We start from the raw sequence: 16,780 nt of genomic DNA, 5'->3' as shown, positions 1-16,780 counted from the left end.
CCACTCCCACAGACCTGAACAGATCAGGCACTGATCAATATTCAATGTGAGCCCTCATCTGAGGTGCCCACTGAGCTTGGCCCCAGAGCCAGGCAACAGCCCTGGAACCAGAGGAGATAGATCCCTATCCCCCAAATCCAAGCTGAATTATACTCTCAGTCTCTCTCCCCAAAGGCTAGCAAGTGGCAAGCAAGAGCTCTGTCCCACTCCACTGCTCGCTGAAAGTGAAACCCAGCCTGGGAGCCCATGGCTATTTATAAGCACAGGTCCCATTGAGCAACGCAGGAGGTCTGTGTTTGGCCGTCAGAGCTGCCTATTAGGGTTTGCAGGGATGAGATTGGAGTGCCCGTGGCTACAGGACACCCCCTTCCCCCTCCCTCCCCTGGGTGTCTTCTCCCAACTTGTAACCACTTTGCAGCTCCGTGTTTGGAAGGAAGACCTGCTGATCAAGGTAAGATGGGCTTCCATTTGGGTTTCCAGGGCGACAGAAGGAGCACAGATAGAGTTCAGGCATCTCCCCGGCTCCGTTGCCAGGGGAATTGATTGCTGGCGCCTGACTGTCTGGCTTCCCGAACCGCGGCCAAACGCACCAAACCAGGCTTCTTCTGAACGCTGGTTTGTTGGCTGTGGACATTCACGAACTGCTGGATTGCGATCACACGATCACCATTTTCGTGGGCTTTTGAAGTTCGTAATGCGGTTCGTGCCCATCTCTAGTCTCGACGCAAGTATGAAGCAAAGGTGCAAAAGTCTTCCAAGAACTAACTGCTTAGCTTCCAAGATCTGACAAGATTAGGGTATGTCATGCCACTTTCTTGCACATCACATTATAGAAGGCATCAAATTAATTTTGTCAACAGAATTCTAAGGGGAATTCTTCAGGATTACAATTGATCTCCAGAGTATGGATATCAAATATTCTGGAGGAACTGGCAGCTTCAGAAAGTGCGCTGTATAGCATCACAGCCCTTCTGAGCTCCTTTCCCTCCCCAAACTCCACCTTCTTCAGGGACCCGTCCCAAAAATCCAGAAATTTCCCAGTCCAAAGTTGCCAACCCTAACTGTTCATGTGGTGGAAGGATGTTAGTTACCATAGGAAACTTGTTGCTGGTGTGTTTTGTCTTTTTCATCCATTTTATTATGTCTACCTGATTAGATAATATCATAAGAATGCTGGGAAAACAGGACCATAGCTAGGAATATCTACCATCAGGGCTGGTGTCATACCCTGAGGTGGGGCAGCTGCCAGTGCTAGGGCTTCTAGGAGGGACATCGCTGCCAACTCCTCACACACACACACACACACACATTTGCTAGTCCTCTACCACCCATGCTCCCAGCTGGGCACATTTCCCAGTGCCACCAGTGAAATGGTTGTGGACAGTGCAGGGCTACTTTGAGAATAAGTTTCCAGGCCCCCTACCTGAAAAGCAGGTGGTGAGGTATGGGGTTGCCAATCCTCTCCCAGTGAGCAGAGGCAGGGCAGAGCATGCTGTATGCCGGCTACACAAGCTCGATGATGTCACTTCTAGTCTAAATTGGAAGCTAAATCATCTCAGCAGGCCAAGAACATAGTGTTTTTGCTATGCTATGGGTCAATTCTTAGAAAAATTACCACACTGATATCCCACAGAGTCTCATCTAGCCTGCGGAGCCTGCGTGCAGTGTGCTTCATCCTGCTTCTGCTCATCTTTCTCCCCCACCCCCACTGCCAGCTAGGTGAGTGGCAGCAGGGTGCAAACGCTGAGGTCAGGGGATTCCCCACCATGGTGATGGAGCTGGCACCCTGATGGGTGGTAGAACAACTCAAAACAGGCAAGCGGACACATAGAAAGGTAGGAGGAATGAAGATGGGTAGGAGGGAATGAGGGTGTGAGCAGGGCCTGGTGGTGAGCAAAGGAGAGGGGGCTGGAAACTCACAGCCTAGGGCCTCCCAAAACCTGGAACCAGCCCTGTCTACCCTGACAAGTCTAATATGAAAGAAACTGTAGTATAGAAATAATTAGCTGAAACGTACATTGTGGAATACTTTATACCTGAGAATGCTCCAAAACAGGAACAAAAGCAAGCAACAATGCATTGGTTTGACAATACAGAGTTGAGTAACTGTTCACAACTTATTTGCATTTCTTCTGAAGAGCTCTTGACATGAAAGTGCCATGTTTCTAACCTTTCCCAAGATGATCTGCTGACAGAGCCTCTGCATTAGCCATACAGTGCTGATGTGTTGTCCTGAGTCATCCATCCACTTTGATTATTCTCAATTGACAGATAATTCTGTATATTTCAGGATCTGCATTAACAAGGCAGGACACAACGGGGCCAGCTTCTCAACTGTTTTAATTCTATTTAGCTCCATTGGGTGCAAGCGTATCACATCAATTTACACTCACCAAACTTCTATCACAGCTTCCTTTGTAAGTTTGATCATTTATTCCATACTTCAAACTTCACCAGATAATAAAACAATCTCCTCTGCCTCTCTCTCAATCATGGAGAAAGAATTTGCTGTTCTTTTGTATTTGTAAATACGTACTGTAAAAAGATAACAGGAAGATACGGTAAATTGTAAATTAATAGTAGCACAATGAATGAGGAAATATCCTAGGGAATTTGCAGTGAAACCGTAAACAGAGTTACTCCAGTATAAATCCATTGACATTAATTGGTTTAGCCTGGAATAACTCTGCTTAGGATTTCACTGTTGATGTCAGATGTGTTACTAGAGAGGTGACAAAAGGCACTTTCCCAGGAATCAGTAGTGAAGGAGACCATGAATTATACTCCTTTTTTATCTGATTAGTATTTATGCTAATCAGATTAAAAAGTATTGATAGATCAAGTTCCCAGAGATCTGCACTCCATAATCCAAAACCCCCTCAAAATCAAGACTTGATGCAGGTTCTCACAGACATCAGACCCTCCTTCATATTTCTGGGATTAACATTTCTGCCAATAAATACGAAGATGGATGGCCACTGATTAGCTTGTTCAGAGTTAATCCCTGAGATTGTGATGCTTTCCTACTAAGCTTGCTTTTGTCATAGACCGATTATATTTTTTCAGGCTCGGAGCCTAAACATCATTTTCATATTATTGTGCTCTAGGGATACAACAACAGAAAGGACATGAAGAAATGGTTTAACTATAGCAAAGCAGAGTTAAGTTTAATGAAAAAGCCTTCTTAAATATGAACATAACCAATGGACAATGGAATAGGACTAGATTACAGCATTAGAAAACAATGCAAACAAATCTATCTAAAGCAATTTCAGGTGGGTGGCCATGTTGATCTGCAGCAGAATAGCATGATTCCAGTTCAGTAGCACCTTAAAGACCAACTAGATTTCCAGGGTATGAGCTTTTGAGAGTCCAAACTCCCTTCGTCAGATATAATCAAAAAAGGTAGGAGACTTTATAATCCAAGCAGAGGGTGGGCGGGATATTACAAATTAGTGTCAGGAAGCTAGCTATAATACCTATTGTAATTAGCTTACTATAGTAAGGGTGCAAAGTGCAGAAAATTAGCATCTGTGGTGTTAGAAAAATCCTGATTCAACTCTCTGGTTTCTATTATTCCCAATTTGCAAATAAACTGAATTTCAGCAATCTCGCATTGTAATTTTCCTTTGAAGTTTCTCTGCTTGACTACTGCTACTCTTAGGTCAGAGATGGAATGTCCTGAAGGATAAAATGTTCTCCTTCTAGTTTTTGAATGTTGCAATTTTTTATATCAGATTTATGTCCATTTATTCTTCTGTGAAGGGACTGACCTGTTTGTCCAATATAGAGAGTTAAAAGGACATTGCTGATGCTTGACGGCAGCAGAACTCAAAGGTAATAATATATTGGCTTTGTCTCTATCAGAAAGAAGAAATGTTTAAAAAAAATTGCTACACTGTGCTGGTTGGCAATGGAGCCCTTTCCTGCCAGATTGGAATGCTTGTGTGCCAAGCCAGAACCACTTTGCCAGTACGTTCCCCACCATTGTGTGTGCCCACCAACATTCATCTTCTTTGGGGTCCACTGTTGCATGAGTTTTCATGTGCTTGAGGAGAAACTCATTGGATCAATGTGTTTTTGGAAGATGCAGATTTTGGTTAAGAGTATATAGAGCCTTGTTTCGTCAACTCCCCACCACCACCACCGAAAAGAACAGTATGTGTATGCATGTGCAGCTGCCCTGCACAACACTCACCTTGTTGTGTGCTTTCCCCAACCATTCCTCGGGGTCTATAAACATGGAATCCTGCTGTCACATGCTTTCAAACTCAGTGGGTTGATGGGTTAAAGGGAGGACTGTGTTCTGTGTGATTGTGGTGCCATTGTGTGCCAAAAAAGCAGACCCAGAGCCTTGTTTCCCCACCCCTTGAAAAGAACAGTGTACATTTGCGGATATATGCCAATGTGCACACAATGGGCCAAAACTCATGAAAACAAAAAACCCAAACATATCAAGTCCAAGCTGGCAGCACCCCATCTGGAAAAAAAATGAGTAATGATACCCAATTATTCCAGAAACCTTGAAACCAAAACAGAAACAGAAATATTCTCAGTGTGCACCTCGATACTCAACTTTACTTCTCCTTCCCATTGAGATCTAGGGAAGGAGACTATAAGGGACTGAATAAGTGTGAAAAAATGGAATTAGATCTAGATAAAATGAAATTGCTTCTACCTGTGCACACTGGTTTGTGCTCTAAGGTTCACCAAGAACCACTGATGGAGAAATCCATCTGGTGGAAACACACTTGAAGGATTTCTTAGCAACCACATCTGCTCTTTGGAAGTTGCTTTCTCTGTCTGGAGGATGGTTTATTTTCTAGAGGCCTTCTGGCATCCACTGATGACATTTTTAATTACAAAAGACCCTTTTAACTTAAATTTTGTCCCTAGAACTTGTGGGGTTTTTTACAGCTCTGTTATCTATTTTAACTATTTTGTATGACTTTAATATAGCTGACTTGACTTATTTTAAACAGAAAGGCAGAATATAAATATTCCAATAAAAAATAATAAAATAAAATTCACTTTAAAGCCCATATTAATTCAAGTTATTTTTTTTCTTTTGCTATCTTATTAATTTTCTATCATCTTGTAAATCACCACATAAATGTTTCATTTATGTTAATATCCTTTTTTGATGAATATGCCCTTTGTTTTATCTGTCATTTACTTCAGGTTATCAATGTTTTTGTAAACATATAAGCATTTATTTTGAACATTTTTTTACTGTATTATGAAGAAACAATAAAAAACTAGTTTGGGCTTATGGGATCATTTTACTGTATGCTATTTTTTCATGAATATATCTTTTATTGTACCACTTTAAAAAAATTATTTGGTTTATTAAAATTGTTGTGTAAAATGCCAAAAAATAGTCAGCGATCTATTCTAAGGTACAAAATGTTCATATACAGTACTGGTGGTAGAAAGTGCTGTCAAGTCATAGCTAACTTGCCTCTGTTGGTTTGCTTTTGCCTCCTCTGCAACCCTGGCCTTTTTTGGAGGTCTTCCATTCAGTTACTAACCTAGGCTGACCCTGCTTAGCATGCAAAATCTGGTGAGATTGGGCTTGCCTGGGCTATCGAAGTCACAGCTCATACTCAATGACTGTATGTACATGTGTAAAATGTGGAGTAGTTATCATAATAAGACATATTTTTTTACTATCAATCAGATCTAATTGCTATATCTATAATTAATTTAAACTAATATTTTCTTTCGGTACGACAGATGCCTTTCTTTGACTGTAGTTGTTCTATAGAACATCTGCATGGATGGCTTTTTCTTTTAGCATATTTTTTGTGAATTGTTTAAATTGCTATGTAAAGCAATATACTCTTCTCTACTAAAGATTCTTTTTTCAACTATAAGAACAAACAAGGGACATAGTTCTGTCAACTAATTCTTATCTCCTAGTCAAAGATTGATTTTTGTTTGCAAACCATATATTTTATATCTAAATCATGTTCCGTGGCTTTCATTCATGATTGGAGATTGATACAACCCCTCTATAAAGAAAGTATTTATCATTTGCAACACTCACTGAACACCAAATAGCAAATCAGGTCACATGAAGAATCTCTAATTCCATCATTCTATGTGGGTAATTGCTTTTGCTTCCTTATGTTTAACCACAGTAAATGAACTATAATTTTAAATGTTGTTTGACACTTGCTATCAGGCATTGCATAAAGCACAAGAATGGTAGCAAATGATGAAACTGTAGCCAAGGCCCAGTATAGAAAATCACATGGTCCACAATCCACAAAGAGCTACTGCTGCACACCCTTCCTTCCTTTGACTACGATTTGTATAAAGAAAATGAGAACATCCTTAATAGTGCCTGGCTTTTGGAATGAAAGGTCATTGCTAATATCTAAAAGAACTAAAAGCCCTATTGTAATGATGAGTACGGGTATGCTCTTACTGATAAAAAATGTATCATAATTAGAAGTGGGCACGATCCAAAAAAATTAACGATCAAGCTGATTGGGCATCGGTGCTGGCAACGACCCCAAATCACCGATCCACACCGATCATCTCCTGTTTCCGATCTGTGGATCGGGGATCGGGGAGGCCAAAGCAGAGGGGCACCCCGCTGTTCCCAGCTATGTGGGAAGGTGGGTGGTGGCGGCGACTGCCAGGCCCGGTGGGCACAGGGAGGGGATGTTCACACACACACACACACACGCACACAGAGCAGAGAGGAGAAAAAAGTTATTAACCCGGTGACGAGCCGCCTCCCCTCAGGGAGGGGACGTTCACACACACTTAGAGCAGAGGGGGGGAAGTTTTTAACCTGGCAATGAGCCGCCTCCCCTCAGGGAGGGGACGTTCACACATACACACGCACAGAGCGGGGTGGAGTATTTAACCCGGCGATGAGCCGCCTCCCCTCAGGGAGGGGACGTTCACACACACACACACACACACACACACACACACTTAGAGGAGGGGGGGAGTTTTTAACCCGTCCCTGCCTCTCCAAATAGAGAGACAGAGACACCCCGTCAACATGTTTCAGCCAGCTTTTTAAAAAAAGCAGGGACAGAATCTTCCATTCCTCCCCACCCGATTTTAAAAGCAAGCAGCCAGTCTTCCAAAAGCATATTTTAAACACACACACAGAGCCGTGAATGAGGTCTTCCCACAAAATACAGTGTTTTAAAAGCAGGTTAAAAACAGAGAGTGACAGACAGAAAAACAGCCATTCCTCCTACAAAGCCCCGTTTTTTTAAAAAGCAAAAAACGTTTGGAGTGCCCATGGCTACAGAACACCCCCTTCCCCCTCTCTCCCCTGGGTCTCTTCTCCCAACTGGTGAGTGCGTTGCTGCTCCGTGGTTGGAAGGAAGCCCTGCTAATCTTTTTTTTAAAAAAATTTATTGGTGAGTACATAAATTTTACACAAATTCCCCATATTACCTAAATTATAACAACCCCCACCCTTTCCCCCCCTCCTTATTGACTTCCAACAGCTTTCCAACCCTTAACCCATCTTATTGTTTAAATTATTTTTAACTATATTCTTCTAAATCTTATATGTATTGTATCCCTTATTCTAAGCATGTTCAAATTATTCTGTATCTCAGATTCTCTAATATATCCATTCTATTCCTAACTGTTTAACCTATCTATTTTTAATACAATCTTAATAATAGTGTTAGCTTAGATTAATTAATGACTAAATTTACCCATTAATGGTAAAGTTACTTCTCTCTCCCCTTTATAAAATCACAAATTAATAATTCTCAAACTGCCACAGTTCTCCTTTCACATCCCATTTTTTCCCTAAATATTGTTTCAGTTTCCCCCAGTCTGCAAAATATTCTCCTGGATTCAGATCTTTCAGTTTTCTTGTCATTTTGTCCATTTCTGCCATGTACAACAATTTGTAAATCCAATCTTCTATAGTTGGTATTTCTTGCACTTTCCATTTCTGCGCATACAAAAGTCTTGCTGCTGTAGTCATGTAAAATAGCAATGTTCTATACTGCATTGGAACATCTTCCATTCCCAAGTTCAGTAGCAGCGATTCTGGGTTCTTATTTATTTGGGTTTGCAAAACCTCATTAATTATTTCTATTATATCTCCCCAGTATTGCTTAGCTACCTCACAAGTCCACCACATGTGATACAATGATCCTTCATGCTTTTTACATTTCCAGCATTTGTCTGACATATTTGTATTTCCAAGCGCAATCTTCTTAGGTGTTAAATACCACCTATACATCATTTTATATACATTCTCTTTAATATTGGTACAAGTTGAAATCTTCAAAGTGTTTTTCCACAAGTGTTCCCATGATTCCATTGTTATTTCTTTATGAAAGTCTATTGCCCATTTCACCATCTGGACTTTAACTGTTTCGTCTTCCGTATACCATTTAAAAAGTATTTTGTATATTTTCGAAATGTCTTTTTTACCTTCTTGTAAAATCACTTCTTCTAACTCCGAGTTTTTCAGTCTTATTCCTCCCTTTAAACAGTCCGAGTTGTAAAGATCTCTTATTTGCCTATATTGAAACCATCCATAGTGAGGAGATAACTCTTTTTGTGTCTTTATTTTTAGTATTCTATGTTCCATCGACATTATCTCTTTATAAGTTAAACATTGTTGTTCATTATAGACAGCTCTCGGATCTATTACTTCGTATGGTACCACCCATGAGGGGATGCCACTTTCTATGTAATTCTTATATTTCTTCCAGATTGTGAAAAGGCTTCTTCTAATATAGTGATGCAAAAACATAGAGTCCGCTTTAACTTTATCATACCACAAATAGGCATGCCATCCAAACAATTTTTTGTGTCCCTCCAAGGCCAGCAGTTTACGGTCTTTTAGCATTATCCAGTCTTTTAACCAAGTCAGACAAATTGCTTCGTAATATAATCTTATGTTTGGCAGTTGCAGTCCACCTCTTTCTTTCGAATCTTGTAATACTTTCATTTTCACACGGGGTTTCCTGCCTGCCCACACAAAGTCTGAAATTTTTCTTTGCCATTTGTCAAATTGTTTGAAGTCTCGGATAATTGGAATAGTTTGCAGCAAAAACATCACACGTGGTAACACATTCATCTTCACTGCTGCTATTCTTCCCAACCATGACAAATTTAATTTATTCCATTTTATCAAATCTCTTTCTATTTGTTGCCACAGTTTCTCGTAATTATTTTTGAATAAATCTATGTTTTTCGCAGTCAGCTCAATTCCTAAATATTTCACTTTGTTAGTTACCTCACAGTCTGTTATCTCCATTAATTCTTGCTGTTTTTGCTTCGTCATATTCTTACACAATATCTTCGACTTCTTTTTGTTCACATAAAATCCAGTCAAGTCTCCAAATTCCTTTATTTTATCTATTATTTTTGGCATGTTATATATTGGATCTTCCACTATCAACATTACATCATCCGCAAATGCTCTGACTTTGTAGGAAAATTCCTTTATTTTTATGCCACGAATTGTATCGTCCTCTCGTATTTGGGTCAACAAAATTTCCAAGATCAAAATAAACAACAATGGAGACAATGGGCAACCTTGTCTTGTACCTTTGCTTATTTTCAATTTTTTAGTCAAATCATCATTAATTACAATCGCTGCACACTTGGTCTTTATAAATTCCTTTAACTGCTTGTATGAACTTTTCTCCCATTTGCAGCTTTTCCATAGTGGCAAACATAAAGTCCCAGTTCAAATTGTCAAATGCTTTTTCCGCGTCCACAAAAAAGAAACCAACTTCCTTATCACAGTGCTTGTCGTAGTATTCAATAGCGTTTATTACTGTCCTTAAATTGTCCTTAATTCGTCTATTAGGTAGGAATCCAGCCTGTTCTTCTGCAATAAATTCCGACATCCATCCCTTTAACCTTTCCGCCATAATTTTCGCAAATATTTTATAATCATTATTTAGCTGCGAAATTGGCCGATAATTCTTAACATTAGTCAAATCTTGTCCATCTTTCGGAATCAGTGATATATTAGCTTCATTCCATGAATCAGGAATCTTTTGGCTTTGCAAAATTCCATTCATTACCTCTCTTAGAAACGGTGTCAAGTCATTGGCCATCATTCTATAAAACTTTGCTGTTATTCCATCCGGTCAAGGCGCTTTCCCCAATTTTGTTGATTGTATGGCTTCTTTTATTTATTTCTCTGTCACTTCCCTATTTAACTTCTCTTTCCATTTCTCTGAAATTGTTGGAAGCTTCATTTTCTCCAAATATTCCGCTATTGAGTCTCTATTCACCTCCTTTTTTTGGTACAGTTTTGCATAAAATTTGAAAAAGGCTCTACTAATGGCAGATTGATCAATCAATATATTATCCTCTTCTCTAATCTTAGTTATGGTTTTCTTCTCCTTTTTTTTCTTTAGCTGCCACGCTAAGTATTTCCCAGGCTTATTTGCACCCTCAAACGACTTCTGCTTCATTTTTTTTAAATTCCACTCCAATTCTTTGTTATTCATTGCCGTCAATTGTTCCTGCAGGATTTTCATATCCTGATATATTTTCTTTTTCCCTGGTCTTTTCTTAAGTTGTATCTCTTTGGCTTTAATTTTTTCCATAATTTCATTCTCTTTTCATCCTTTCTCTTCCTGTCTCTTGCATTCAGATCCATTAGTATTCCTCTAATCACAGCTTTATATGTGTCCCATACCTTATACGTTGATTATTCAAATTGTACTGTATAAAGAATTTGGTTTCTCTTCGTAACAACACAATGTTTTCTTCCGTCTGCAGCAAGTCTTCATTTATCCTCCATCCTCTTCTTTTAGTATTTTTCACGAATCTCCACATAATTGGATTATGATCTGAGCCTACCTTAGGCATTTTCTCCACATCTCTAGTCCATACCACCAGTTCTTTGGAGGCCCAGATCATGTCAATTCTTGATAGTGTGAAATGTCTTGCAGAGTAAAATGTATATTGTCTATTTTTAGGATTTTGTCTCCTCCATGCATCTTCCAGACTTTCTTGTTACTTGATCGCAAAAAACGATTTTGCAAAAGTCCTCTTTTTTTCTGTGCACTTTTAGATTTCTTGTCTTCTTCCAAGTTTGTAACTCCGTTGAAGTCACCTGCCAGAATTATTTGATCATAGGTCAGTTCATCTAGCTGTTTCTGTAAATCCTTGAAAAATTTTTCTTTTGCCCCGTTAGGCGCGTGAATTCCAATCACCAAAGTCTTCTTTGAATTCCAAATTATTTCCACTGCTATATATCTGGCTTCTGTATCACTTAAAACTAATTTTGGCTGCAGCTCTTCCTTAATATACAATACAACTCCTCTCTTCTTCTTTTTGGAAGCTGCTGCAAATTCATTTCCAAGTTTTGCAAGTTTCGAATATTTTACATCCTGCTTTTTGATATGCGTCTCTTGCAAACACACTATATTACATTTTTGTTTTAAAAGCCAGTGGAAAATAGTCTTACGTTTAAAAGGTGAATTTAGTCCATTTACATTCCAAGATATAATTTTACACTCCATGATCAAATTTTAGCTCCTTTTGGTAAGTCTTTTTCATTGTCTTTAATAAACATTTCCATCTCCTGGCCAGATCTGATGTTTCTCCTAGCTCCACCAAATTCGAAAGCCAGTCCTTCAGGTATTTCTCATCTGTATCTGATTTTCAAATCTTTTAACATCTGGACCAACTCTCTATACTTTTTCCTCTCCAACAACACCGATCTGGGCAGTTCTTTCATGATTCTCACCACTTTCCCATCGACTTCTAATGGATCCTGGAATTGTTTACTCACGATTGACTCTCTTATATTCCTAGTTGTAAATTGCACAATCATATCTCTTGGTAACTTCTTTTGAGCTGCAAATTTTGAATTAATTCTGTATGCCACGTCCAGAAGCACTGCTATTTCCCCTTCTTCTTTACCCAGGTAACCCGCCAAGATTTTTGTAATCTGCTCTTGGGCAGATTTTTCCAAAATTTCCGGAATTCCACGAAATCTAAGTTGTTTTTCCATTTGTTTACATTCAGCTACGGCCATTTTTCCCTTCACTCCTCTCATCTCCATTCTCTGCACATCTGCCAAGGTGTCAGCTGCATTTTCTACTGCGTTAACTCTCTGCTGTGTGACTTGTAAGTCTTTTTGAACTTGATCCATGTTCTTAACTAGTTCTGCCATCTCCGATTTAAGTGCCTCTTTAAAATCTTTCAAATTTTTCGCCATCTCTTGCATCATATCTTTAAGCTCTTTATTTCCTTCCGAAACTTTTTAATCTAAATTTTCCAGCGCCGTTTGCCATTCCTTTTTCGACATCGTGGGGCTAGCTTTACTTTGCTCCCACGAGTCTGCTCTTTTCCTTAACTCCGTGGCGCTACTTTATTATTTTCTTTTATTTTTAAAAGTCCAAATTTAGGTTGTTTTTCTAAAAGCTAGTATTTACGCAATCCAAAATGTCGGGTGTCTTTTCTCTATGGTTTTATTTTGAGGCAACCGCCCTTACCCTTGTCAAAGATGGCCTACTTCCGTTTTCCTTGAAGTTGCAGCTTTGCCCTTCTTCAAAATGGTGATATTCCACTTCCGTTGTTTACAAGCTGCTTCTCGCCAGTCTCTTTATGGTTCTGACGCACTTCCTGTTCCTCTCCGCTTCACAGCAGTTGTCGCGATGTTAAAACTTTCTCACAGTCCGCTATCTCTTCCTAGCCGCAGGTATGTAAACAATAATCGTTTTTCCACGCAAACTTCTCTTTAAAATGTCACTTTTTAGTAATTTATTTGCCGGAGTTTTCTCAATTATATATCAAGTCTCTCACAGTTTCCTAATTCTCTTTGTCACTTTATATCTTATTGTAATCTGTCCCGTATTGAGAGATAGCAATCTTTACCTTCTTAAATGTTTCTCTTGGGTTGTAATCACTGCTTCAATTATCCAATTGATTCAGGTCCCCTTCTTGGTTTGCTAAAGCTTGAGCATGCAGGTCTTATGCCAAAAATTGACTCCAGAGCCGCTGCAGAGATCTTGGCTACCTTTCTTCAGGTGGGACCTCAAGGGTGGATGGTTGCGTAGAACCCCCCTCACACCCGAGATCAACGCACCCTTGAGGTCTTGAGAGTACTTGCCTGTTCTCCACCTGAGAACAGGGGGCTATGGGCAGTTTGCGCCCCTCCAGCCCCTACAAACAGCGGCACGGACAGCTCAGCTCCCTGAGCTGCGTTAGACCTTCATGAATCCCAAACCGGAAGTCAGGAAGCCCTGCTAATCAAGGAAAGCTGGGCTTCCATTCGGGTTTCCAGGGCAACAGAAGGAGGGCAAACGCAGCTCAGGCATTCCCCTGGCTCTGTTGCCCCAGGAATAGATTACTGGCACCTGATTGTCTGGATCCCCAATCAGATCCTGATGGCCCCAATCAAGCCCCAATGAAGCCCCCCCCCCAAACGCTGGACGGCACCAATCTGCCGGGTCCCGATCACGCAAACGCCATTATTGTGGGTATTTTTCTATCGTAATGCCGATCATGCCCATCTCTAATCATAATTTCAGATCTGGGGTCTGGATGGGAAATTTTTACTGTCATTGCTGATTTTGGGGTATAACATTTCCAGTTCAAGATTGAAATCCATGTGGTTTTTTGGGTTTATGGACCATTACTTTCAATGGGGAATGTATTTGAGGTTCTGAAGCAGCTGTATATTTGCACATAGTCCTTCCTCTAATCTAAATACCCCCTAATTTTCAAGCAGAGTAAATGAAGGAGGTTGATTTTATAGACCCCCAAAGTAGGTGCCTCTCAGTGCAGGTCCACTTTTCTCTATGATTCCTATTGTGGGGAAATGGTGTTACCCACTGGCTAGCACCAACTTTTTTGCTGATCAAAGAGGATCCCCTCCATTTTTCACTAGCAGAAAAGCCAGTTCAAACGAACCCATTTGCTACATGCAGAGACCATGAACCAGCTATGGCTTCTTGGTGATGAAAATAAGAAAAGGCAAAAAAAAAAGTGTTTGGTGCAATGGAAAAAATATTTTATCATACAATGACCCCTTCATCATTTCATTTATGCTTCAACAGGGTATCTATCAAAATGTATAAATATAAAGTCTCAAAAATGATAGACACACACACACATATATATATTAAAAACACTATTTCTAGACGGGTAATTGGGCTGTACTACAATTAAATGGTTAGAAAGATGCTTTACAAAGGGATAGGGAGGGTCTGTGGAGGGTACTACTGTCTTCTGTCTGTTGTTCTAAATGTGCTCCTATTGTGTAAATTCTGCACTGTTTAACATGCCATGTTTAAATGCTTATGCTTTGTTTCAGGTTTGTTTCAGCTCTGTTTCAGATTTCTGCAATCCAAACCCTATTGTACTGTTTTATTGGATGTCCCATGCTGTTGATTATCTTTGACTTACACTATGTAACCCCTTCAGTGTTAAAGAGATAGGCAGCCTATAACTGGTACACTAAGAGAGAGTTTGGAAAAGCAGTTATTATTGCACACATGAGAAAAATAGTTAATATGGTACCTGTTTTATAAATCATTATGAGGATATAGAGGTTTCCAGAAGGAGGCAAAGAGGAAGTAGTGTGGAGAAGAGGCTAAAGAGGAAATTGAGGTGTCCTCTACAAGTCATTTCAGGTTCCCCACCACATAACTGGGCTTGTGCCAGCAGCTGGCACTGTGCAACTGGGCCAAAGGTGGCATCTTCCAGGGAGTGAGAAGGCAGGAAAGCTGAAGATAGGGGCAGATAAAGGTAGGTTGGCTGGTGGATGGAAAGTGAAGGAAACGGGGAGTGGCTTTGGGGGCTTTCAGGGGAGGGGGGAGGGGAAAATGAACTGCTTCCCCAGGAGTCTTTGCAGATCCTCTGCTAGGATAGATAGATAGATAGATAGATAGATAGATAGATAGATAGATAGATAGATAGATAGATAGATAGATAGATAGATAGATAGATAGATAGATAGATAGATAGATAGATAGATAGATAGATAGATAGATAGATTCCCCCCAATGAAGCATAGGTGAAATGTGTAGGGGTCATTAAATCTAGTAAAATATTTTCCCCTACTGCCCCAATTGCTTTTTTGCCTTTTCTTGTTCTGCTTACTGATGCTTCTTCTTGGGATTTCTTGGTGATGAGAACAAGCCAGAAGTCCTTGAATTTATTTTTCTTCATTCCTCATTTTCCTCCTTTCCTGAAGCAGGATATCCTGGCTTTGAAAATTTTCAGTCTACCCACTATTATTTAATACATTGAAATTTAATTCTTGTCTGGCTTCAATTTGTGATTAAACCAATTTTAATCCAAAAAATCCTGAAATTTGGAAACTACTCACTTCAGATTACATGACAAAATACATCTAGACTGGTAAAGGCAAAGGTAGTCCCCTGTGCAAGCACCGAGTCATTACTGACCCATAAGGGGACGTCGCATCACACGAGTCGGCATTTTCTTGGCAGACTTTTTATGGGGTGGTTTGCCATTGCCTTCCCCAGTCATCTGCACTTTACCTCCAGGAACCTCTAGACTGAGGACTCCCGAAACCAAGCAGTATCCAATCGTGGTTCGTCACAGTTCATAACTGGAGAAAGGAGGGGGGAGGGTAGAAGCATGGCAGCCCTAGGACTTCTGGCTAGTTCTATGCTTGTTCATTGCTTCTGATTACAGACACTTTCTGTTAATTTGGGGTGAACACAAACTGATCTTTGTGCACATGTAGCCATTTTTGTCCTGTTAGGTGGTGGGATAATTTTACCACAAATCTGTAGACATTAATAAGTGAAGGGAAGAAGGAGAGTGGCAAAACTACTTGGCAAAATATTAACAATGAACAGCTTACCAAGTGGTTTCATGCACTCCTTCAAGCTGGTAAATGGGAATCTGTATTCCAAGGAAGAAAGGTTCTTCTAAATATCTTCATACTATCTAGAATAATCACAGTGTGCTTACTGCTTATCATCTACACATGCAAACTCTGTTAGTCACCATGAGGTTAAATGATTATTTACATTCACCCACAGAATTATATACATTTTTTCAGGTCAAAGTTTTAGCATTATTATGGACAGCTTTCAGTGGCAGAGATGAAAAATGGAGGAAGTGATCTAGAAGGAAAAAATGAAAATGTTAACAAGCAAATATTTACAATATCTGATTCATAAATCAAATAGTATATATTTGCCTACACTTGAGATAGTGCTGTGAAGTAATGATCTGTAGTTTTTCAAAGGCTGGTGAAGGAGTGTGTACTGGGTTATATGGTGGAAAGTGCTCTCATCATATAGCTGACTTATGGCATCCCCTGGCAAGGTTTTCATGACAAGGGACTAAAAGAGGTGGTTTGCGCCTGCCTCTGCAACCCTGGTTTTGTTGGAGGTCTCCAATCCAATTACTAACCAAAGCCAACCTTGCTCAGCATCTGAGATCTGCCGAGGTCAGGCTCACCTGGACTATCCAGGTCAGGGCATGCACTGGGATATACCTGAGCCAAAAATAAACTGGAAATTAGTTGTTTTGGTTTGGGTCAAGGATATCTAAGATGATCCAAAATACTCCTAAATTCCAAGACTAATGAAAATTGATCTCCTTGAATATTGGGGATGTTTGGGGTGCTAGGAGCCAAGACTGACAACAAGGAAGCTGATGCACCAAACAGCTATTGGGGGGCTTGTCCCTCAGTTTAAATTTTAAAGGGCCATTATTTTCTATGGGAAGACATGGCCTTAGAAATACCTCATAGAAAATAATGGCCCTCTGAAATTTAAAGTGACTGTAGATGCTGGCTAATGAGCCCATTATCTCCTAT

Source organism: Eublepharis macularius, chromosome 2 (assembly GCF_028583425.1).
Source record: "Eublepharis macularius isolate TG4126 chromosome 2, MPM_Emac_v1.0, whole genome shotgun sequence".
NCBI lineage: Eukaryota > Metazoa > Chordata > Lepidosauria > Squamata > Eublepharidae > Eublepharis > Eublepharis macularius.
This window is presented reverse-complemented; position numbering follows the sequence as displayed.